This window comes from Sciurus carolinensis, chromosome 2 (assembly GCF_902686445.1).
Source record: "Sciurus carolinensis chromosome 2, mSciCar1.2, whole genome shotgun sequence".
Taxonomy (NCBI): Eukaryota; Metazoa; Chordata; class Mammalia; order Rodentia; family Sciuridae; genus Sciurus; species Sciurus carolinensis.
In genome coordinates, this window is record NC_062214.1 from 27,504,366 (window position 1) to 27,528,894 (window position 24,529).

Below are 24,529 nucleotides of genomic sequence, written 5' to 3' on the forward strand. Positions count from 1 at the left end.
GAAAGGAGGGCCACCAGAGACGAGGAGAGAGGGAGGGATGCAGGAAGAGAGAGAGACAGACCTAGAGATGGCAGCAGGGCCCAAAGAGCAGCGATCGCGGGACTCACCGCCACCAAGATCCCAAGACACCCAGGAGAGCAGGGAGAGGTGGCAGAGGATCAGGAAAGCAAATGGAGAGAGCGGGGAGATGGGGAGGGGGAGGGGGAAGGGGGAGGTGAAGGAATGAGGAGAGGGAGGCGCAGGGAGGAAGCAGGCCCTGAGTCACAGAGGCCCATACCTCCCCCACTCCTTCCCCAAGAGGCCCAGAGACCCAGCCCCATAATAACTGCTCAGTAAACACTTGTCAAGTTAATTGGATTGCCCAGGAATAAGACAGGGGGCAGGGACAGTTCAAGCCGCTGCATGGACAAACAGTCCCTGGTGAACACGTCCGCAGCTTGCGGTCAACCACTCTGGTCAGCACAGTGCACTGGTGGACTCAGGAGGAGACTCCTGCGCCCAGCCCTGAGCCTTCGTCCCTGCTGTGGGGAGCCTCAGGCATCCGTCAGAGGACTCAGGACTTGGCTCCATCTTCAGGGGCCGACTCCGGCCCCCCAGCTGCCTGGGACCCACGCTTACTGCCTGCCCCTGGCCAGCTCTGCCTCGGTGAAGCTGTTTTATCACGCAGACCCTCTGAGATCAACCAATCGCTTATAAGTGGAGATGAGTGAGAAGCATGGGGGGAATCAGCCCGAGGACCGCGTTCCCTCAGAAACGCCAACATCAAGCCAGCGGCTATCGATCCCTCTTAGAATGATGGATGAGATCTAATAAATACGGCAATTGTGTAAGAATAACCCAGGAAGGTGGGCATGGGGGCCGGGTGGGGAGGATCGATCGGGAGGAGACTTGATGACCCAGGAGACGTAGATGAAGAAAGGAAGTCTTCTGTTGGAGTGGAGAGAAGAAAACACCAGGCGTTCGATCGTGTCTCCGGGTCAGAGCAGGATGGAATGGGATGGTGTAAGAGACCTCAAAAGATGGAGGGGGAGGTCCAACCCTTCCCTTCAGAAACTGAAGACTCCAACAGTCCTGGCAGCATCTATTGAGTATCTACTAAATGCGGGTGCATTACAGTCTCCCACTGGAGTCTATCAACAACCTTAGGGGTGACTATGATTATTATCCTCGTTGTAGAGGTGAGGAAATTAAGACTCAGAGAAGGACAGCTACTGCCCCAAAGTCACACAGCAGATGAGGGGCAGGATGTGGAGCTTGAACCCAGCACTGCCTCCTCGAGTTGTCAGATACACATTTAGACGCTTTATGGGAAATCCCTGGCTCTCAGGAGTTTCTTCAAGAAGCCCTGGTCACCTTCCCTGTGTTTTAAACGGATGACAAATTCCTCAAACAGCCCAGAGCCATTCGTTCCCCATCAAAACGTGCTGGGTCCCACCACACAGCCTCAGGGACCACCAGGACTTCCCACTCCCGGCTGCCGGTGGAGACGCGGATGCGCCTGCCACTATCACACCCAGCGCCAGCGGGGCACAGCCGTGGGCTTGGAATCGCGTGGTGAACGCGAACCTCCCCCGGGCAGCCACTCACCCGGCTGGGGCTGCTGCGGGAGCCCCCCACGCGGATCTCAAAGCCGGGAGCCAATGACCTGCAAAAATAGAACAAAAGGCAAGGCAAGGTGGGGTGTGCCCGGGGGGCGAAGGTGAGGGAGAGGAGGAGGAGGTGCACGGCAGGGGCGGGCGCCGAGCAGAGGAGCGCTGACGTGCTGAGAGGCTTTGCAGGGATCTTGATGGTCTTGACGGCAACGCCTGTCAGATGCCACAGACGAGCCCTGTCTATTTTACCCCCCTCGGAAGGAAGATGGTAAGGAGGACTTGCGTTCTGTGGGAGGGGAGCTGAAATCAGATCCAATAACCTAAAGAGCTCGTTTCCCCCTGGGAAGCCCGGAGGCTTAATTAAAGTATGTTTGTAAAGCCTGGGAGATTCTCGGAAAAAGACTCCCAGGGAAAAGTAAGAGATCGCAGCATTTCCTATGCGACCTTGGAGACATCAACCGGCTTTCTTTCTTTTTTTTTCCTGAAGCTCGCCGGCTTTTTGCTGGAGTCAAACTTCCAGACTCTGTAAGACTTTCTTTGACGGTGGGTGGGTATCGTCATCAGAGAGCAGGTGGCTTTGATATCGGAGCTACCTACCGCCCTGCCTAACTTAGCTGCCTCTGGCTGTAATTTACATGAAAGCAACAAGTCCTTTCAAAGTAAAATCGACCAGAAAAATCCTGCTCAGCCTGGGTTTCCAGGCATCTGGTCATCCCCTCACCCCTCCCTCCAACAAAACAACCCCAAACTTCATTCCGTGTGAAATTACGTCAAAGGAAGCCACTCGCATCAGCATCTTGTCAGCAATTAAAAGCCATCTGAAAAGAACGCAGGACTGAACTTGTCCACTGATATGCAGGATACACGGTAAATGCCGGAGCCCTGAATCTTATTAATGTCCCCAAGCCCTTGTTCTCTGAGTCCGATGAGGATCGCTGACCTTTAAAATCACCCTGATGAGCCGGACCTCCCGGCCCCCACCCAGGAGCGTCCCATTTTCCCCAGACCCTGGAAACTGGCGTGGGAAGCGCTGTGTGGCAGAAGGCGAGGGAAGAAGACCCTGGAGCTAAAGCTGAGGGTCCTCCTAGTTGGGAGACAACTACCTGTGTAACCCAGACCGTATGGGGACAGGGAGGTTCCAAAGTGCAGCCAGCCTCTTGCCAGTCTGGCTTTTGTAAACTGGCCTGTAAACTGTCACTACCTTTCCAGATAATCAGACCCAAATCGGAAGTCCCCAGCCCATGCTCCCACCCTCTCCGGATGCAGGGGACCAGAAGTACAGACACAAAACCAAAAGCAACAATTCCAGCACCCCTCCCGGACCTTACCTGTGAGCTGCTTTGTTCCTGGGTGGCTTCTGGGGCAGTAGGCTGTGCAGCGGTGGCAGGCGGCTGGTCCCAGACTCAGGGCTGCCCTGACTCCAGCTCAGAGGTGCAAGGAGGCAGCTGTGAGCCCCTTAGAATGGCAGTTCTGGTGCCTCGGCCCCCCTTTTATGGACGAGAGCCTCCCCCTGTCGCTCAGTCCTCGCTGAGCACAGGCTGCTGGGAGCCAATGGGGAAGTAGCTCAGAGCAGTCAAGAGCTCAGGCCCCCGGCCCTTCCACTCAACTCCCGGGCCGACACAATAGCTTCTCTTTTCCGAGATGTGGAGGAGGAAGCAGCCGTGTTGGGGGGGTGGGGGTGGATTCTGGGTGTAGTGCTGTTTGTCACTTGAAATCCGGCCACTTCGGTGTTTGATGCGTTTCCAGGAGAGTGTCACAGGAAAAAGGAGACAGAGGTAGGGAAAGAGAGACAGAAAGAGTTAGAGAAAAGACAGACAGGGAGAGAGTCAGAGGGAGAGAGCCAGCCAGAGTCCAACAGCCAGGCGGGTACAGAGACAGATGGAGAGAAAGTCAGAGAAACAGAGCAAAATGGAACTGGAGGCAGGAAGAGGCGATGTCAAGAGACCGGAGAGCCACGCAGAGGAGCTGGGGAGAAGGAGACCCAGGAGAGTGTCAGAGTCGGAGACGCACAGAGGGACAGGTGGAAACAGAGGGAGCCCAAGCAGAGGGATGGAAACGCAGGGGTGGAGGGGCAACCAGGAGACAGAAGCCCAGAGCCTCTGACAACCAAGAGAGGGGACGGGAAGCCGCAGAGGAAGTGGCAGGCATGTGTGGTGCCGTGGCCGTGTCGCTGACTACACGCGTGTGCTGGAATGTTCTTGCGTGTGCGTTTGCCTGCAAATGCCAGTTGAGTCCGGTATGTGCCTGAACGGGTGCCAGGCACACTGGCCCTGGCAGAAGCCGCCTTCCTCACAGCCAGGAGCCGCCGTTGAGCTTTCTCTGGCGGAGTCGCAAAATGCACACGGAGAATCCCCCTCAAAGTGTGGGCTGCGATGTGCCTTTGCGCACGCTCTGGGTGGGGGACGGGGGCATACCCACCTGGCGTCCCCTCGGCCCGTGCCAGCAGCAGCTTGAAGGCTGTGCTCTGCGGGGCTGCAGGTACCTTCCAGAACACACGGGGCTCTGAGTTTGGAGGAAAACATGCTCCTCTTCTCAAGTGGACAGCAGAGAAGGGGTCAGCGGTGGGAGGCGCGGCTGCACCAGGCTGGCGGGGCTGCCCCATCTGGGGCGCCCATGCTGCACCCAGCAGTGAGCTCAGGTTGTTGAGTCCATCCTCATGACCTGGCCAGGTAGGCAATGTCATTCCCGTCACGCGGGTGAAGACACACAGACTTGCCCAACAGTACACAGCAAGTCAGTCACCAAGCAAGCATCCATACCCAGGCCCCAGCTGGTCTCGGTGGCACACGCCTGTGATCCCAGTGGCTCAGGAGGATCACAAGTTCAAGGCCAGCCTCAGGAACTTAGCAAGTCCCTAAGCAACTTAGCAAGACCCTGACTCAAAATAAAAAAGACTGGGGTGTGGGTCAGTGGTTAAGCACCCCTGGGTCAATCCCCGGGACCCAAACAAAAGCCCGAGACCAGGTCCTGCTTACTTCTCCCACTTCCCTGGGCAGGAAGCCTTGAATCTGCTCACTCTGAGAGTCGGGGGCCAGGAGATTCCTTCTCTGGGACACCATTTCTCCACCTTAAAGGAGCGGGTTTGAGTCCCAGTTCTGTCTCTTGCACGTGGCGTAACCCCAGCCAAGTTAGTGACTCCAGCCTCGGTTTGTTCATCTGTAAAATGGGGACAAGGGTCTCCAGCTGATTGGGCTCTTGCAAGAGTGGAACAAAGATGGGGCAATAGCACTGGCCACCGCTGACCCTGGACCAGAGCTCCGTGGCCAGTGTCCTTGTGGTTGCCGTTGGCTCCAGTGCCACAGTGGGGAGGGTCCCCAGGGGGCTGCCTCGCCCTGTGCCTGGGTCGTTGTGCTTTTTCATAGAAGGACAGGAGGGACCTTTCTCTGAGCACCTACCGTGTCTCAGACACTGCCAGCCATTCCCTTACGTCCTCACCAGCAGCACACCCGCAGCGTGGACACCACAGTGCATCCTGGCACACTCCCCTCGAGCCTTAGACCCCGACTCCCGCTTCCAAAGAGGCCTCCTCTGGCCCCCACGCCTGGGTTCCTTCTCCATCCGGGCCTGTGGGCTCTGATAGTCAGATGCCCCAGGCGGCAGGCCCTTGCCCCAGTCCCAGCATCTGGAGGCCCCAGGTTCAGTGGGTCCTTGGCCACATCTCAGGTGGCTTCCTGGAGGATTCCGGTGAGTCCATTCACTGTCCCCTGGGGAGCTGCCAAGTCCTCACGCCAGCCGCTCTCCATCCTCCTGAGTCCCCCCACCCCAACCTCTGCTTCTGCAGGCTCCTGGCAAGAGCCTTGGAATAGACAAAGGCCCTAAGAGCTGGGCACGCTGGCTCCCACCGCTGGAGGTCGGCGGGCTGGAAGGACAGAGGAGCCAGGGCCTCTCAGGGCTAACGTTCGTTAAAAGGAGCAGTGAATAATGGAGAGTGGACGCTGGTGGATGGTCCTGCTCACACCTCCAGTGTCCAGTAGCCTTCGCCTCCCGGCTGCGGCCAGCCTCCAGCGCAAGCAGTTCAGCACCTGCTTCGCCTCTCCTCCCGCCATGTCCTTCGGCACACACAGGACAGGGACGGCCTTCCCCTAGTCCTTGAGAACCTTGACCCAGAGTTCACCCCTCTTCAGCTCAGGACTCTGAGGCAGCAGCACAGGGGTAGGAACCCCGGGCTCAGCCAGGCTCACGCAGGCTGCAATCCGACCCCCGGCTTCCTCCCTGCGTGACAACTGGGGGACTCACCGCCTCTGAGTCATCTCTGAAGGCAGGGGGAAGGTGCTGGCTTTGTACCGTTGTCAGGACTGATTCCCAAGCTCTGCCCTGTCCCCGCCTGTCCTCTGAGCATGACAGTGTCTAATTCAGATCTCGGGGTGGGCAAAAGACAGAGAAGGAGAAACTTGAGGTGACAGCTCTCCAGTCCTCATTCAGAAAGGACGCAGCAGAGCAAAAAAGTCAGATGAACAAAGAAAAAATTTAAAAGTAAAGTCTGCCTCTTCTTTTCTTTTCTATTTTCTTCCTTCCTTCCGCCCTTCCTTCCTTCCTTTCTCCTTCTTTCTTTCTTGCTTGTTTGCTTTCCTTCCTTCCTTTCTTTTTCCTTTTTCTTTCTTCTTTTTCTCTTTCTTTCTTTCTTTCTCTTTTCTTGCTTGCTTGCTTGCTTTCCTTCCTTCCTTCCTTTCTTCCTTCATTTCTTATTTCTCTTCCTTTTCTTTTTTGATTCTGGGGATGGAACCTAGGGACGCCTACCACTGAGCTACATCCCCAGCCCCTTTTGTTGTTTGTTTGTTTGTTTGTTTGTTTGTTGCAGACAGGTCCTGCTCCATTGCCCAGGCTGACCTCAAGCTTGCAACGCTCCTGCCTCGGCCTGGAGGTAGCAGCTGGGACCCCAGGTGAGCGCCCCCTCGGTCAGCCTTTCTCAGAGGCTGCCTCCGTGCTGGGCCCTGTTGCAAACCCACCTTGTCTCTCAACCACCCTGCAATTAGAAGAGATTCCTACTCCCACTTTATGGATCAGCAAACACAGGTCAGGAGAAGTAAAGTCACTTGCATGAATCCAGGCAGCTAGAAAGTGGCAGAGAGCAGCCTGAAGCCAGCACCAACGTGTCGTTCCCCGGCTTCTCTGCACCCTGCTCCTGCCTGCTGCAGGAAACTCTGTTTGACCTCCACTGACCTGTGGTGCTGGGACCGCAGCAGCAGGCCATACAATCACTAAGGACGTGGGCGGGTCGCAGTCCCGTCCTTGGGCAGCTTCACGTCTCCGGGGTCTCTGTGCATGCTGAGATGTCCATGGGAATGTCAGAGGACGCCCCAGCCACCTGGACGGGGAGAGCAGGCCACACCCGCTGCCCCAGATGTGCTTGTGTTCAGCTGTCCTGGGAGGAGTCTCTCTTCTTGTTTCCTTTTTAAAAAATTGTACATCTTTATGGGCTGTGATATGATGTTCTGGTGTCTTTATTTCCATGTATATTGATCACTCAGCATATTTAGGTTATCCATCATCTCATACATTTATCGTTTGTCTGTGATGAGAGCATTTGAGATTCCCTCTTCTAGCCATTTTGGATTTTACAATACAGTGGTGTTAACGGTAGCCACCCTTCTGGATAACAGTACACCAGAACTCATTCCTGTGATCTGGCAGCAATTCCACTCCCGTCCTTTTCATGGCCAAATATTATTCCATTTTTTATGCATACCACATCTTCTTTATCCATTCAGTTATTGCTGGACCTTTAGGTTAAGTCCATATCTTGGCTACTGCTGTAATAAACGTGGGAGTGCAGGGGTCTTTGACACACTGATTTCATCTCTCTTTGTTTCACCCTTTCCACTGAAATGTCACAATGTGCCAGTATCTGTGCTTGGCCCTGGGGTGAAATGTACCATATGCAATATTGTTCTCTTTGTATTGTTCATGGCCCAGGCTGGGAACCCAGGGTAGAAAGAGCAAGTCCCAACAGTATAGCAAGTGCTGGGACAGGGGAGACTTGGAATATTGTGGTAGCACAGAAGAGGGACTCCCACCCAGTCTGCGGGAGGAAGGGAGCCCTTGGCAATGTACCGGCCCCAATGTCTCCAGCACCCCGCTTACCCTCTACCTGCTACTGACCCCTCTGCATCAGACGTAGCTCAATTTGTACAACACCCCTGCCTAAAATGCAGCAGTGATTTTTCATCCCATTTGGCATGAGATCCCCAACCTTGGTGGCAGGGTCTTCTCTCTGTCCCCATCCGCTCTCCTCCCCACTTCCTGCTCGCTCCCTGAGCAGCAGCATCCTGGCTACAAACACCACAACTGCCCCAGAGACTTTGCACCTGTTGTACCCTCTAACAGGGGCACCTTTCCGCCGAGATTGCCTCCACTTCATCCAGGTCTGGTCCTAACGTCACTCCCTCTGACAGGTCTGTCCTGCACACCTCACACTGTCACTCCATCCCTCGTCCAGCATTATCATCTTCATAGCCGTTGTCCCTAGCTGATATGAGAAGTTTATTAGTTTTATTGATTATTGTCCACTCCCCCTGGTGGGATGTAAATGCTATGTAGGAAAGCACATTGTCTGGCCTGGCACGTAATAGGTGCTCAATAAACATTTGTTAAGTTAGTGACTTAAAAAACTCCAAATGGGTTCATGTGGCTGGAGCACAGAGGGAAAGATGAGCAGGGAGAGAGAGGCTGAGGGCCACATGGGATCCAAGTGCCAGGCTACATTAGGTACAGCTCTGTATCAAAAGAGCACCAGGAGGCTGCTGCCACGGGTCCCAAATGGTTCTCCATGTGGACAGAGAGCCTGGAGATCTGGAGAAGCAAGTTGATCATTTCCACCTGGTTCTTGATGCTTCAATACTGGTTATTCAGATTCAAGTTCAACATAAGTCCTGCCCGCCCCCATCAAGCTCATAGTTCAGTAGGAGACTTATGTGGGCATAAAAAAATGACAGAATAGATTCAAAAGCAAAGTAATGAAAGATGCGGAAGGAGCAGTGGTTACCTCTGCCTGGGAAGGTGAGGAGTGTTAGGAGGGCTTCCTGAATAGGTGACAGTCAATTCGTTCTCCCCCCCCGCCCGCCCCGTACTGAGGATTTAACTCAGGGCACTTGACCACTGAGCCACATCCCAGCCCTTTTTGTATTGTACTTAGAGACAGGGACTCTCTGAGTTGCTTAGCAGCTCACTTTTGCTGAGGCTGGCTTTGAATTCACCATCCTTTGGCCTCAGTCTCCTGAGCCGCTGGGATTACAACTTGGGTTTCGAAGGATGAAAAGATGGTTTGCCAACCAAAGATAGATCTCCTAAGTCACCTCAAAGAACCAATACTGAAGATATGGAGAAGCTGAGAACCTTGTGTAAAATGTAGTAGTCACTGTAGAAAATAGTTTAGCAGTTCCTTAAAATGTAAACATAAAATTACCACACAACTCATTAATCCTACTTGGAAGTAAACCCAAGAGGATTGAAAACAGGATCTCAAAAGGATACTTGCAGATCAGTTTTCATAGAGGCTTATTCACAATAAACAAAATGGAAAAACAAACCAACAGAAGAATGGATAAACACAAGGCAGGTTAGCTGTAAAAAAGCAAAGTTCTGAGCCATGCTGCAATGTGGGCGGACCTTGAAGACATCGTGCTGAGACAAGCAGAGATGGAAGATTCAGCCCTGCAAGGTTGTATTTCTGTCAAGTACCTAGGACAGCACATAGAATGGCGTTCTGCAGGAGCTGGTAACAGCGGAAAGAGGGAGCTATTACTTAAACAGCACGGAGTCTCTGGGACGCTGAAAAAGTTCTGGAACTAGAGAGTGGTAGTGGTTGCACAACCTTATGAATGTACTTAATATCACTGAACTACACACATAAAATGGTTAAAACAGTACATTTTATGTTATGTGTATTTTACCAGAATTAAAAAACAAAATCAAACAAAAAAAGAAACAAGCAATGGCAATAGCCAATGGTGTTTTCACAGAATTAGGAAGAAGAAACAAGAATGCCAACCAGATCATGGTTTCCTTGAAGTAGCCAAAGGTCCCTTGTCCTTGAAGAAACCTGCCCTCCTCCCTCTGTGTTCTCCCGCGAGACAGGGAGGATTCAGGGAAAATGGTGGAACTGGTGGAATTGGGAGTCCCGCTCTGGAAGCGGAGGTCAACAGAACCTGCCGACAGGGGGATTCAGGGAAAGGGTAAGAGGAGGTGAAGACACACCAAGGACTTGAACTTGACTGAAGGGAAGAATGGGCTACTGATGTGGGAAAGACACAGAAGGGCATACCTGTCCATGGCTGCAAGGAACCCCTGGGTTAGCAGGGGAGATGGACAGGAGGGCACAGGTGGGGAGCGGGGGTGCTCCAGGCAGAGGGAACAGCCGTGGCGAAGCTGAGAAGCAGAGCAGACAGCCACCACAGAGATCCAGGGCACCAGAGGAGCCAGTGCAGCTGCAGCAGAGGGGACAGGGATGGAGGCAGGGGGCCCACAACAAGTCTACGCGGGCCAGAGAAGGGAGCTGGGCAGGCTCCAGAATGCTGCTTCCAGGATATCCTGTGTCTCCAGGAAAATCAGTCACTCCTCCATGTGCTTATATGCAAATTATGGCCCCTGCCCCTCTCCACCCTCGTCACCTCCTGCCACCATGTACTCCAGCCACTCAGACTTCATTAAATCCCCCTGCCTCCTCATACTCCTTCTCCTCAGAACACACTGGTCCCTCTGCCTGAACACCATCCCCTTCCTCTTTGCATCTAGACTTCTACTCAGATGCTTCCCCTGAGGAAATGTCTTTCCTGCTCCATCCAACAAGTGACTTCCTGCATCTTACCACCTGCCCACTTTGCAGTCTCTGTATGTCTGTCTCAGTTAGACCAGAAGCTCCAGGAGAGCGAGGACCATGTTGGATTGCTCCAAGCTGTATCATCAGCTGCCAACCTGGCCTCTGATATGAATGAATGAATGAATGAATGGATGGATAAATGAATGCTTGGTGGATGGATGGATGGATGGATGGATAAATGGATGGATGGATGATGGATGGATGATGGATGGATGGATAGATGGATAGGTGGATGGATGGATGGATGGATAGATAAATGAATGGATGGATGGATGGATGGATGGATGATGGATGGATAATGGATGGATGGATGGATGATGGATAGATGATGGAAGGATGGATGGATGATGCATAAATGGATGGATGGATGGAAGGATGGATGGATGATGGACGAGGCATTGGAGCACTCATACTCATTCACTCAACAAATGCTTGTGACATGCTGATCACAGTTTGGATTCTACTCTGTGCTGAGACTAAACTGAGAAGAGAGCAGATATGATTCCTGTCCTCCTGGAACTCACAGTCTAGCTGGGAGCAGATGCACTAATAGCCATGCAAATAATATGTAGTTACAAATAAGGTAGGCCTTTAATTATTTATTTATTTTAAATATTTTTTAGTTGTAGATGGACACAATGCCTTTATTTATTTTTATGTGGTGATGAGAATTGAACCCAGTGCATCACACATGCGAAGCAAGCACTCTATCACTGAGCCACAACTCCAGCCCAGATAGGGTAGACTTCAAAGAAAAACTGCAGGAGACTCTAAAAGTATTTACTAAGGAATGTGCTCAATCCAGGGATTAAGGAAGACTTCTCTGAGGAAGGGAGGTTTGGAACCAGAACCTGAAAGAGAAATGGGAGTTAAACGGTGAAGCAATAGAAGAGATTTCCAGGAATATGAAATGGATGTGCAAAGGTCCTGAGGTAAGAGGTACATGGATCTGGAAAGGGGCTAGAGAGCTAGAATGTGGAAACCAAAACGAGGTGGAAGGAAGGGGCAGGGAGCCAACATGCAGGACCTTACAGACCATAGTGTGTCCATCCTTTAGGGGTGCTCTTTGCTGCAAGTGGCAAAAACCCAAGTGACGTGTCTGGAAATATAAATACATTTGTTGTTTATTTGGCATGAGGTTAAGATTAGAGGTTAAGATCTATAGTCCCTGCATTGGCCTGGAAGTTCATGATCTTCTCAGAGACGAAATCACTTGGGAAAGACCTGAGTTCTTTCCTTCTCTCCCTGCTCCCCAATATTGTTAACTTTTGTCCTGGGGCTCGTTGCTGCAAGGTTCCATGAGAGCTGCCAGAATTGGAAGCATTAGGTGCTCAGATAACTCCTTTGGATGCAGGTGAGGAAGTGGGAGAAAGGCAGGGCAACCTCGAGTTCTATTTTCCTTTATCAGGGCAGGAAATCTTCCCCAGAAGTCCCTCAGAAGTTTCTTTCTACCCCTGTAGAAAAAAGTTTAGCAGTTCCTTAAAATGTAAACATAAAATTACCACACAACTCATTAATCCTACTCGGAAGTAAACCCAAGAGGATTGAAAACAGGATCTCAGAAGGATACTTGCAGATCAGTTTTCATAGAGGCTTATTCACAATAGACAAAATGGAAAAAAAAACCAACAGAGGAATGGATAAACACAAGGCAGGTTAGCTGTAAAAAAGCAAAGAAGTTCTGAGCCATGCTGCAATGTGGGCAGACCTTGAAGACATCGTGCTAAGTGAGACAAGCAGAGATGGAAGATCCAGTCCTGCACGGTTGTATTTCTGTCAAGTACCTAGGACAGCACATAGAATGGCATTCCGCAGGAGTCAGTAACAGCAGAAAGAGGGAGCTATTATTTAAACAGCACGGAGTCTCTGGGACGCTGAAAAAGTTCTGGAACTAGAGAGTGGTAGTGGTTGCACAACCTTATGAATGCACTTAATATCACTGAACTACACACTTAAAATGGTTAAAACTGTACATTTTATGTTATGTATATTTTACCAGAATTTAAAAACAAAAACAAACAAAAAAAGAAACAAGCAATGGCAATAGCCAATGGCGTTTTCACAGAATTAGGAAGAAGAAACCAGAACTGGGTCTCATGACCATCCTGGTGCAAAGAAGTCTGGGAAACCAAGATTCTGTCTTTGGGGTATCTAGAGAAAGAAGCAAGGGTTGGATGGTTGCAGCAGAGACAACCAGCACTGTCTGCTCCAGTGAGAACCTTGGTCTTTATCCTAAGACCATCAAGGTGCTATTGAAGTAACTGGATTTTAAGCAGTGAGGTGCTAAGGCACAGTTTGTCTTTAGAAGCTCACTCCCTTCCCAGGATGCTCAGGGTCATGACTGAGGAAGCAGCCTCAGATGCTCAGAGGATGTCAAGGGCATCCTCAGAACGATCCTGTTGGTAGGACTCCCTGTTCTCACCAGGTGAAGAGCTTTGAGCGGTAGAAAGCTACCAATCCTGGCAGCAAGGATGGGCAAACCCTCTAAGCTGTTGGGATCTGCTTAACCTCAGGACAAGCAGACGCAGCACAGACTGGCTTCTAGCCCGACTTCCTAATGATGTGTTATTTCCTGGGCAGAAACATGCTCATCTGCCCGGGAGAGAGAAGCTCTCTTGTGGTAATGAGAATATGAGATTGTATTCTTCTCCTAACCATGAATTCAGAAGACCTGGTAACCAATGGGCAAGACTTCCTCTTTCCTATTTAGTTTCAGCGGGCTATGCAGCTCTCCCACCCCGGCTGATAGTTATTGTCTGTCTACTCAGCATCCATCTTGCTGCTAAGTTATCTCTGTGTACTATCTCATTTAATCCTCCTTGCAAACCAACAAGATAGGTGCTATTTTTTTTTTTTTTTTTTTTTTGTCAGAACAAGAAACTGACTTTGGAGAGGTAGTGACTTGCCTAAGAGCACACAGCTCATATGTGGAATAGACCCCAAGTTTATCTCTCTCCAAAGTCCAGTCTTTGAGTGACCACCTCACCAGGGCAAGTTAATACCCTAAAGTGGCAAATGTATACATTCTATGACTCACTAAGGGTTAGCCTGTGCATGCCACAATGCCAAAAACAGGGATCAACGACATTTAATGCCCTTCCAATAAGGCATTACCCTATTAGGTAAGTATGGAAAATTTCCCTTTCTTGATGAAGCAACTGAGGCACAGAGAGGTAAAATGACTTCCCAAGTAGCACAGTGGGTCAGTGGCAGAGCCAAGACTTGTAGCAAGGTCTGTTTCAATCCAAAGTCTGAGCTCTTTTCTGCTATATCACACTCACCTCTGACACCCCTCTCTCCTTCCCAGTCACCTAGAAGCAATTCCTGAACAAGAATCTAACCAGCACCTGGCAAGGAGAAGGGACACCAGTTTACTGAGCACCTACTATGTTCCAGGATTCATGACCACACATCTGGAGAAATGCTGCTGACCTCTGCCACCAGTCAAACAACGGGTCGGTGGTGGGGGTGGACGTCGGCTCTCGACTTCACTGCACAATGATGGGGAAGGTTTGGGTCCAAATGAAAAAGAGAATGTCCCTAAATCTCCAGCCACGAAATTTAGTGACAGCCCCCTCCTGTCAAAGCCCTGCCAAGTGCTAGGCGTGTCTCCTACACCTCCTCATTCAATCATCACAACCCATGAAGTGCTGTCATCTCCACCTTGCAGACGAAGGGACTGAACTGAGGGCTGCAGAGTCACTTGCTTGAGGTCACTCAGTCTGTAAGTGGAACCAGGACAGCGCCCCAGGCACCTCAAGAGCCAGCCTCTTTCCTCTCGTCAAGTGGCCTCTCAAAGCCTCCAGTTCTAGTTGCTCAGCATCTGCAGGACAGACCCACCCGGGAATCCGGAATACAGGATCTGAAACCAGACCCTTGATCTAAGCGCGGGTCCCTTCGTCCCATGAACTCCATGAGGAAATCTCTCCTGAGAATGGTTCTTCGCTCCAAGCAAGTTTCTTTTTACCAAAAAGGGAGGTTAAATAGCTTTTTCTGGGTCCACAAATCTGAGTTGCTCCTAAAGCCTAATGAACTAACAAGCTGTGGCATTTGTGACATTCCTTCTATCAAACATCCCCAGAATACCCCCCACACAGGCCAGGCTCTCTGCTAGGCACTCAGACGTACAGCTGAGAAGACACAGGCTCGGCCCTCTAGGATCACAGTCTGGTGGGAATGACAGGAAGTAAACCATATCACAACTTCAGTACTGCACGGAAAGATCCTAAAACATAGTAGGTGTTCAATAAACAGGTGCTCGGTAGACAGGGGCAGGTGTGCAGTCACAGGGGAAAGGTACTCAAGCCAGTCTGGTCAATGCAGGAAGTTATGCAGGAGCTGGAGACTGAGGCTGGGTTGGAAGGCTGAGTAGGAGTGCGCCATTATTATCATTCAGGGTTTGATGCAAAGGAAAGAGACCAAGCCAGGGAAGGAAGGAAGGAAGGAAGGAAGGAAGAAAGGAAGGAAGGAAGGAAGGAAGGAAGGAAGGAAGGAAGGAAATGGATTTAACATAGGGGATTAGAAATTTCAGAAGGTGCTGGGGAGGAGGGTCACTGGAGAAGAAGTCTGGGTCTCCAAGAAGGACTTCCAGAACCCTGCATGACCGTCCAGCCACCAACCAGGGAGTGGCAAACAGCAGGCCACTCCTGCAAATAGAGAGTTCAGAAACTCATCACCACACTAGGATCCAGAGATCTGGAAGCTGGGACCAGGGAGCCACATGCCGCCATCACAACCACCTTCCACACCCATGGTGATGTCCCCTGGACCCTGAGATGCTGCTACGGAAACCCCACACCTCCTTGACCGCTCCTGCTGGGGCAGTGTCCGAGCTTCAGGAAGCTGTCCCCATTTAATTTCCATCGTCTAAATCTGACACAGGTGGAACTCACCGATAGGACTTAAACCGTACCCAGACTCCAGCTGCAAGGGAGTCTGGGAAACAGGCTTAACTGCAGTACAGGGAGGCACAGCAGAGAGAAGAGGGAGGAGGAGGTGGAGCTGAGGGCCGAGCAGGCAGACCTGCCACATGTGGGAAGGAAAGCCATGGGCAAGGTGGGCATGTGTCCTGAATTTCCTCTTCTGTCCCCACACAGAGGTCCTTTTCCAGGTCAACGTTCCCCAGGTGGTAGGGAGGCCACTCACAAAGACCTCCGTCCCGTGGCCCACGGTCAGCGCAGGAAGAATCTATCAGATCGGAGAGTTCAAATTCTCTCTCTACTGATGGAACATGGAGGTCCAGAGTGGAGAGCTGAGTCTGAAGGCCCTGCCGAGCTTAGAACCTTCCCATCTTCTCACATTGTTTTCTCCTGCCATCTTGAGCCCTTCTTCTTCATATTCTGGGACTAGGACCTGGCTGGGGTTGGGAGTGGTACCTGGTTGTAGGTCTTGAGTGGTAGAAAATGCTGAGACTTTGGAATCAGACCTGTGTTTTCTTTCTGACTCCACTCCCCCTCACTGTGTGACCCTGGGCAAGTGACTTTACCCCAGTGACCTCCTCTGTGAAATGAAACAGAATGGCAGCACAGTTATAATGAGAGTGAAGGATAATGCACGAGAAAGGACTTGTAACAGATACCCTCTCAGTGGGAGCCCGCGCACATAGTCCACCATATCATTGTTAATTCATAAGCTGCTATTATTATTAATAGTGGCTAATCTTCTAATTCAAGATAAAAAATATTAGAGGACTTACTTGAGACTTAACCGGTGCTTCTTTTTCTGTTGCTACTTCCTTAGCAGCTTCAAAAGACCTCCCTTAACTGCTCCCTGCCATCCCGGCCCTAGCCAGTGAAGAAGAGGGACCCAAGATGGCGGGCAGAAGAAGTGAGAGATGATGGGAAGAATTTGTTCACTTCTAACTCAACAGCAAGGATTCATCTCTTTATAGAGGTTCTCCAAAATATACCCCTAGAGATCTATAATTACCCACAGGCCTGAACATACAGAGCCACACCAAACACACACACATGCACACACCAATGTGAACAGACACAAATAAACACAAGCAAATAGGTAGACCAGCAGTACCCTCAGCCTCACACACCAACTCAGATACACAAGCACCCCAGGTGCACACACAGCAACCACAGCAGCACCCAGCAAGTGCGGGCACACCTCACACTCTCCCAGCCTGTGACGCAGGCAGGAAAAGGGACAGCTGGGAGCCCTGTTCTCGATTTCCCTTTAAACAGCAGGTCAGCATCTGCTCAGGACTCCCTGAAAGAGGGCCTTTGTCAGCCAAACACGGAGCCTTCAGCCTGGGTCCCATCTCGAATAAGATCATTAATTTTCCATGATAGCTTCTCCCTTTCTGAGTCATCTTTACAAGTCCCTGTAATAATGGCATTTACGAAGGGAACTTTCTGAACACCCTCCAGAAAGGTTCAGCATTGACATGTTGGGGGAGGTGCGCAGAGCTCTGTGCTTTCCACGTTTCAGGAAAGTCAGTGGGAGGGAGTATCAGACAACTGTGCAGTGCAGATCACCTTTAAATAAAATCCCCACGGGGCTCCTTGGCAGCATTTAAAATCGCTGTGTGCCTCCATGAAGTTGTCACAGAACACAGTCTCTCCTTTCTTCTGCTTTACTATTGAGAGAGGCATCCTGGGGTTGGATGCTGGGTCTAAGTCTGATGGATCATCACAGGACTCCATATCAGTGGGCAAGTTACTTACCTATCTGTGTAAGGGTGTCTTTTTCAACAGAATCAGTGATTAAGAGCAAGGAAGGGATCCAGAGGCAGATTGCCTATCTCTGTCCCTAAATAGCTGTGTGGACTTTGGCAAGTTACTTAGTATCTCTGGGCTTCAATTTTGTTGTCTGTGAAATGGGAATAATAATGGTACTTCTTAAGACAGTCACAAGCATGAAATTAATATACATAAAATGCTTACAATAGTGCCTACAATATACACAAAGCTTGATAAATGCTAACTGTTATTATTCTCATCACCACTACCTCCCGATGTTTTGGGGAGGGTTAAGAAAAGTTAAGAATGAGATTGTGTCACAGAAGGAGCAGGGACATCAGGTGCTACCATTATCAAAGTTGGTTCTGCATATGCAGGGGATTTTTTTTTTAAACCAAAATAATAAATTACATTGTTTTAATCAGCTTTTTCACTGCTGTGACTAAATGATCTGACCAGCACATTTATAGAGGAGGAAAGATTTATTTGAGGGCTCACAGTTTCAGAGGTCTTAGTCCACAGAAGACTGGCTCCATTCCTTGGGGCTCAAGGTGAGGCAGAACATCATGGTGGAAGAGTGTGGCAGAGGGAAGCAGCTCGCACCACCAGGAAGCTCTAGAGAGTCTCCACTCTGCAGGTACAAAATATATACCCCACAGCCACACCCCAATTCCGGTCACACCCTACCACTTTGGTTACCACTCAGTTAATCCCTATCAGGGAATTAAATCACTGATTGGGTTAAGAATTTTACAACCCAATCATTTCTCCTCTGAACCTTCCTGCATTGTCTCACATGAGTTTTTGGGGGACACCTCATATCCAAACCATAACATACATGCTAGAGATCCAAGAAAAAGTTAGAACTACAAGTGACTTTGTGGTCACACAGGGTTGGGACTAAGTCCTATTTTATCTCTTAAGTACTCTGTGAGCCTGGGCAAGTCACATAACCTTTCCACGCTTCAGTTTGTCAATTGTCCAGGTGAATAAATGGCTACTCTGTTACCACTTCAAAGAATGCCAAGGACCCTACATCACATGAGGTGGGGTGTATGAAATCCCTTTGTAACTTAAGACCAAAAAGGAAAGGGCTCTTCTTTCCTTGCAGGATTGTGTTCAGGACGTAGGAGACTTCTTACTGATGTGATGACGCTCCGCCACCTCATGGAGTTGATGTAAAGACTAAATTAAATTCTTAGTGAAGCTGGGCATGGTGGTGCCCACCTGTAATCCCACTGGCTTGGGAGGCTGAGGCAGGAGAATCGGGAGTTCAAAGCCAGCCTCGGCAAAAGCGAGGTGCTAAGCAACTCAGTGAGACCCTGTCTCTAAATAAAATACAAAATAGAGCTGGGGATGTGGCTCAGTGGTCAAGTGTCCCTGAGTTCCATCCACAGTACCCACCCCCCAAAATAATTCTCAGTGAAGATGCTTGGGAATTGGAGTTCCCATCCTTATGCTGCCTGGCAGGAATTAGCCCGTACTCTTTCCCCTGGGGGCTGAGTAAAGGAAAACTGAGCCTTGTTGGTGGAGGCTTCTAGATCACCTGGTATAGCCTGTGCTGACCACAGGTGCTCCCCATCTCTCAAGATGGAGAATGGGAAGAACCGGAGTGAAGTGGCTGAGTCTCAGATTCTGCTGCCCAGGGACGTTAACCTACCTTTAGACCTGCTGGTTTAAACCAGTGACTCATTTCCTCTCTTCCTCAGCAACCAGATCTGAGATACCCATTAGACAATGGTACTGGGGTACATAAGATGCACTCAAAAAATGTTGGCTGAATAAATAGTGCATTTCTAGTTCTTGCTGGCCTCCATTTGTTTGATTTGGGGGGCATGGTAAGCTCTATAAAGGTGAGAACTTTTCTCTAATTATCTTTGTATTCCTGGTGGCATCTGGTGTTGGAGCTTCTCCACGGCAGGTATGGCAGTGGACATTATTTTGTAAGTGTAGCGATCTCTTCTGATCACCTAGCCTTGACCTCCTCAGGACCTGCAGGATCCAAATCTCTGTAATGTCCCCTTTGGTAAATCTGCTCCACTCGCTCTGGCCTCCTTGCTGTCCCTTAGACACGCCATCTTGTCCCTACCCCAGGGATGATGCTGTTCTTATCACCAGGGCCTGACATGCTGCCCACTTCTAACATGTGAGAGTCTTGTTCTTTCCATTCATTCACATCTGTGCTCAAATGTCATCCCCATGATCACCTTATCTAAAAGCCTGTCATTATCTACTCTTTCGTCTGAAATTGTACATGTTTATTTGTGTTCTTGTTTATTGTTTGTCCTCCCCACTGGGATTTAAGTTCTAGGAAGCCAGAGGCCATGATGTTTTTGTATGTGAGGCTCCTATAACAGTGTGGGGTCATGATAGGCACTCAATAAATATTTGGAGAATGAATGTATGGCCAAAATATTACCACATGAAATACTGGTCGAAATGAATCCCTAGCCAGTTGGAACACTCACCCAGCTCCATCCTGTTACTACCAGACCCTACCTTCCTCTGCTTTTTCCATAGCCACTTCTGACTCAGAACTCCCTACATTTTCATGTGACAGACATGGATGAAATCAGCTGGCAGAGGCATCTATGACTATTACCTTTTCATTGCCCAGGAACAGGCTGGGAAAGGGTTCACTGATTTTCTAAAATGCTTTAAAATAGGGCTTTATGAGGATACGGGGTCCCAGTGGCTTCCTCAGTGTGAAGGTTATCACTCTGTATGGCTATTAAGCACACCTATCTGCTCAGTGTCTCCAGCTAGCAAGAAATGCCAAGTGGTGACAGCTGGAAAAAAATATATATATCAGATTAGGATTCAAAGAGATGGCAAAATGAAGATGTCACCAATAACCAGTGAAAAGTTGGCTCGTTCTTCCTCTCTCTACTCACTTCCCCTGGGCTCCATTTTCTGCCTCAGCACCTGCGCGCCTCATGCCGAGTAGCAGGAATTTGCTTTTCAGCACCACGGACAGCGATCGGCCGGCAGCCAGGGAGGCAGAGGGAGCCAGAACTCGGAGCTTTTCATGCAGTCAAACAAATATTTACAGAGTACATCCTGGGGCCAGGCACACTAGAGAACACAGCGATTTTTATGGTCTTGACCTTCAAATAACTTAATCTCTTCAAGTCACCAAGCTTCTCAGACTGATAAAGCTGGGGCAAGGCCCCAAGCCCTCCTGATACTTAAAAGAGGGGAGAATCCACAGGAAAATGCTTTCCTTTTCTACAGTTGTTGAATTTCTGCCCTGTGTTTGCATATCTCTTCTAATCCTTTCACCAGACCGCCACCTTCAAAGAACACAGGTACCGCAATATCCTCTTCAGCGCTGTATCCTAAGTACTCAGCACGCTGCCTGGCACACGGCTGATACTGAATCGTTTTTGCGAGGATGTGCAGATGAAAGAATTCTCACAAACTTTGTTGTACTCTTCTTTTTCCGTTTATTTTACAGATGAGAAACTGAAGCTCTGTGAGCTGCCTTCTCACAACAGACATAAGAGGCAGAGGTTGAATTCCAATCTGGAGCCTCTCGGTTTCATACGGAGCTGCCAGTCACTCAGCTGGTGCTCAATAGGGCACTTCTGGAACCTACTTAAAGTCCCGGCCCGGGAGAGACTGGTTCGAACCTTCATCCTTACTTGCTATTAATTCTTAAGTAAATTCCATTTTTCTTTCTGACCTCAGTTTCCTCATATATAAAATGAGGAAAGGGGGTTGTAGGACTAAGGGCTCCCCTCCCCATGGGGTCTCTGGCTTGTAAGGAGCCTCCGCGGGCTGGATAGGGCATCCATCTGTTGCAGTTGGATAGGGTACCAGCAGGGGGCGCGAAGAAACGGGTTAGAACCGCCTCCTCTTGCCTCCGCAGGGCGTCAAATGAGAAGTATATTGATATCGTAACAGACCCTGGGCTCCTTTTTCATCTTCCTTCTATAACCAGAATGTGTGCGCAAGCAGTACAGGCTCTCTTCTTTTCTGAGCGCAACAAATGAACTTCAACCCCTCTCGAGAAGTGAGTAAAGAGACAGCCCCAGGACATAGAGACGGCGGAGTGAGGCTGCTGTGACTTATCGCCCAGGAACCCACTGGTTGAGTAACTTTGGACAAAGCCTCGAGCAAAGATAACTGTTTAAATGGCTGCGGCAGCGGAAAAATCAGTTTGGCTGATTGATGTCCTGGGTTTCTAGTTAGTGGGTGGCTTCCAGCCAGGGCTCTGCCTCAGCTCCCAGAATTACTCCAATAAGAGATTTGCTCATCTCTGACTCTTCCCAGAGGTAGGGAGGGAGGCTGAATCAGCTCCCTCGCAAGACTGATTGGGACTTAATGGGGACCTGTGGGTATTTGTGCACTGAGGGCGGTGTGATGGGAGGAAGAGATCTGTCAGGCTTGGCAGAAATGTCTGGCTCCTGCCCTTGGGCGTGGAGGAGAAAATAAAATCAGGAAAGAACTGATTGCAGAGCGAATGTCTTTCAATTATTTGTAAAGAATACAAATCCAATGGGTCATAAAGGCTGTTTCTCTAATCAAGTCCTGGTCATGGAAATCTACATTGACCAAGATTGAGAAACAGTAATGAACAGCTTGAAAGATGTCAAGGAGGCTTCGGGATAATTGGGAGAGAGTGGGCTCTGTAATTAGCCAGACCTCTGATCAGATTTGGTTGTGCCATTGGCCACCTGTGTGACCAGGATCAAGTTGCTTAGTCTTTCTGAAATCCAGTTTACTCATCTGTAAAATGGGATAATACTAAGAATATCTACTCTTTCAGCTATCTGTTCCTGCATAACAAACCACATTAACACAATCACAGATTCTTAGGTTGGGAATTCAGACAGAACAGAACAGGATTAGCTTATCTCTACTGCAGTGTCTGAGGTCTCAGATGGGAATACCCAAATGGCTATGGGTTGGGATAATCTGGAAGATTCTTCACTCACATAGTCCCAGGAGGGGAAACTCAGAAGCTGGGTCAGGTTCTACAATGACCTGAGCACATACCTGTGGCCTTTCCAGCATGGTAGCTCAGGACTCTGTGAACCAGTGATCCAGAGAACAGGCTGAAACTGCATGATCCCTTTTATGACCTAGCTTTGAAAGTCACTTAGTGTCACTCACTAGCCCACCCAGATTAAAAGGAAGAAACATAGACCCTACTTTGAAATGGGAGGAGTATCAATTTGTAGCCAAGTTGTAAAAACATCACACCTACCATCCATGGATGCTATAACAATTAAATACATGCCAAGTGCCAGACATAAACTACTTCTGTTTCTTCATAGGTGCAAATAAATCTTTGTAAGAGCTTTTCATCACTCTTAGATAAAATCTGCAAATCCTTATCATGGTCTATAAGACCTTGAGTGTCTGATGTCTTCTCCAGCCTTTTTCTGTTCATCCCACCTCTCAAATTCTTTGCCATTCACCTTCCTTCAGGAAGTAAAGGGCACCATGTACCTTCCACTGGCCACTCCCATTTGCTCTGCTGCCCCCTCTTCCAAGAACTCTGTTTACTTCACTTCCTGGCATAAATCACGTACACCTTAGGTCACTGCTTCAGGGAAATCCTCTCTTATCCCCAAGACCTACATCATGTCCCTCTTTCATATGCCATTAGAGCATCCAACACTTTCTCAGCATAGCATTAATCACAGACACTGCCGTTATTTCCTTATATCCATCCCTAATTTTCCATACTCAACCCAATCACCATCATGTTCACTGATGGACAGGAATTCCTGTCTGTCTTATGTCCTCAGTATCTAGCACAAGAACTGCACAGAATGGATGCTCAATAAATATTTGCTGAACAAATGACTGAATGGATGATTAAGCCATGAACTTGGGCTTAAATCACATTTACTAGTAGTAATTAGCCCATGTTTATCAGTGAGCTGATTGGTTTTGACGCCATCATGGAGCTTACTGCTATTCAGAGGAGAAGCTCATGGTATTGAAATGAGACTTCCCAGTGTGTACTTGTGAGGGCTGATTTCTTGGAGAGGACTTAATGTTCCCCATCTCAACTGTTACACCCAGTACTCCCTGGGACAGCAGAGGAGAATTTAGGGGTGTCTAACTGAATTTGTAAGATGCAATAAGAATATTTGGGCATTTACTCATTTGAGCTCAGCTTCTTTTCAGCCAAATGGTGCCAACAACACCATAAGCATTAAATGAATAATTAAACCATAGACTTGTATGTCCTTAACACATACTGTGTGCTAGGCCCTGTGCCAGGCAGTGAAAACACAGAGAGAGGGAGGGAGGGAGAGAGAGAGAGAGAGAGAGAGAGAAAGCAAAGTCTCTGTTCTCATAAAGCTTACATTCAAACGAGACTGAAAACAGACACTTAGAAATAGTACAATTTCTATAATCAAGATGTCCCGGTTTCCGGCCATTCATAACTCTTAGTTGGAGGGTCTTCGGTTGTCTGATATTGTGAGCTATCAGACCAAAAGGGTAATGGCGCCGCTAGGATGAAGCTCGTGAGATTTTTGATGAAATTGAGTCATGAAACTGTAACCATTGAATTGAAGAATGGAACACAGGTCCATGGAACAATTACAGGTGTAGATGTCAGCATGAATACACATCTTAAAGTGTGAAAATGACCCTGAAGAACAGAGAACCTGTACAACTAGAAACATTGAGTATTCGGGGAAATAACATTCGATACTTTATTCTACCAGACAGCTTACCTCTGGATACACTACTTGTGGATGTTGAACCTAAGGTGAAATCTAAGAAAAGGGAAGCTGTTGCAGGAAGAGGCCGAGGCCGAGATAGAGGAAGAGGACATGGCCGTGGAAGAGGAAGAGGGGGCCCTAGGCGATAATGTGTCTCATGATTACTGTTTGAAAGTGATAAATGACTTGGGATATTTTTTGTACAGGTTTTGTTTGTTTGTCAGTTTTTAATAAACATAAGTGTGGGAAAAAAAAAAAAAAAGAAGTTCCGAGGACCTGGAAGAGGACAGGGACATGCCTACGATGGTCAGTGAGGGAAGGTTTTACCCAAGAGGTGCTCTCCAAGATCTTTAGCAATACAGATATTACCAAAGGAAGAAGGGAGTGTTGAGAAGAAGTTCCAAGAATGGGAATGGCATGCAGGGGAAAGGACTAAGGGGAAAAACAGCATAGCTTTGTCGAAGAAGTGGAGGGAAAAAGATGTACGAGATGAGCTCAAGGGCAGGCAGAAGCCCCAGAATTAAAGGCAAACTCTAGGCCATGTGAGGGAGCTAGTCCCTACCCTGAAGGCAGGGGAGAGCCACAGAAAGGTTTTGAGCATGGGGGTGATTAGACTTCAGTGAGAAGGACAGGTTATGTGAGGAAATACCAGAAGAAGGAAGCCAGCTGGAAGGTTGAGTGCTATCCAGGCAGAAACCAACGGGGCCCCTACTTTAGAGAGATGGTAGAGTCAGGACAAGT

General features: G+C 49.2%; 1 pseudogene; it reads left to right on the forward strand.

Moving 5' to 3' along the window:
* The first annotated feature begins 23,525 nt into the window (after positions 1-23,525).
* On the forward strand, positions 23,526-24,038 carry LOC124978172 (small nuclear ribonucleoprotein Sm D1-like; annotated as a pseudogene).
* The last annotated feature ends 491 nt before the right edge of the window (positions 24,039-24,529 follow it).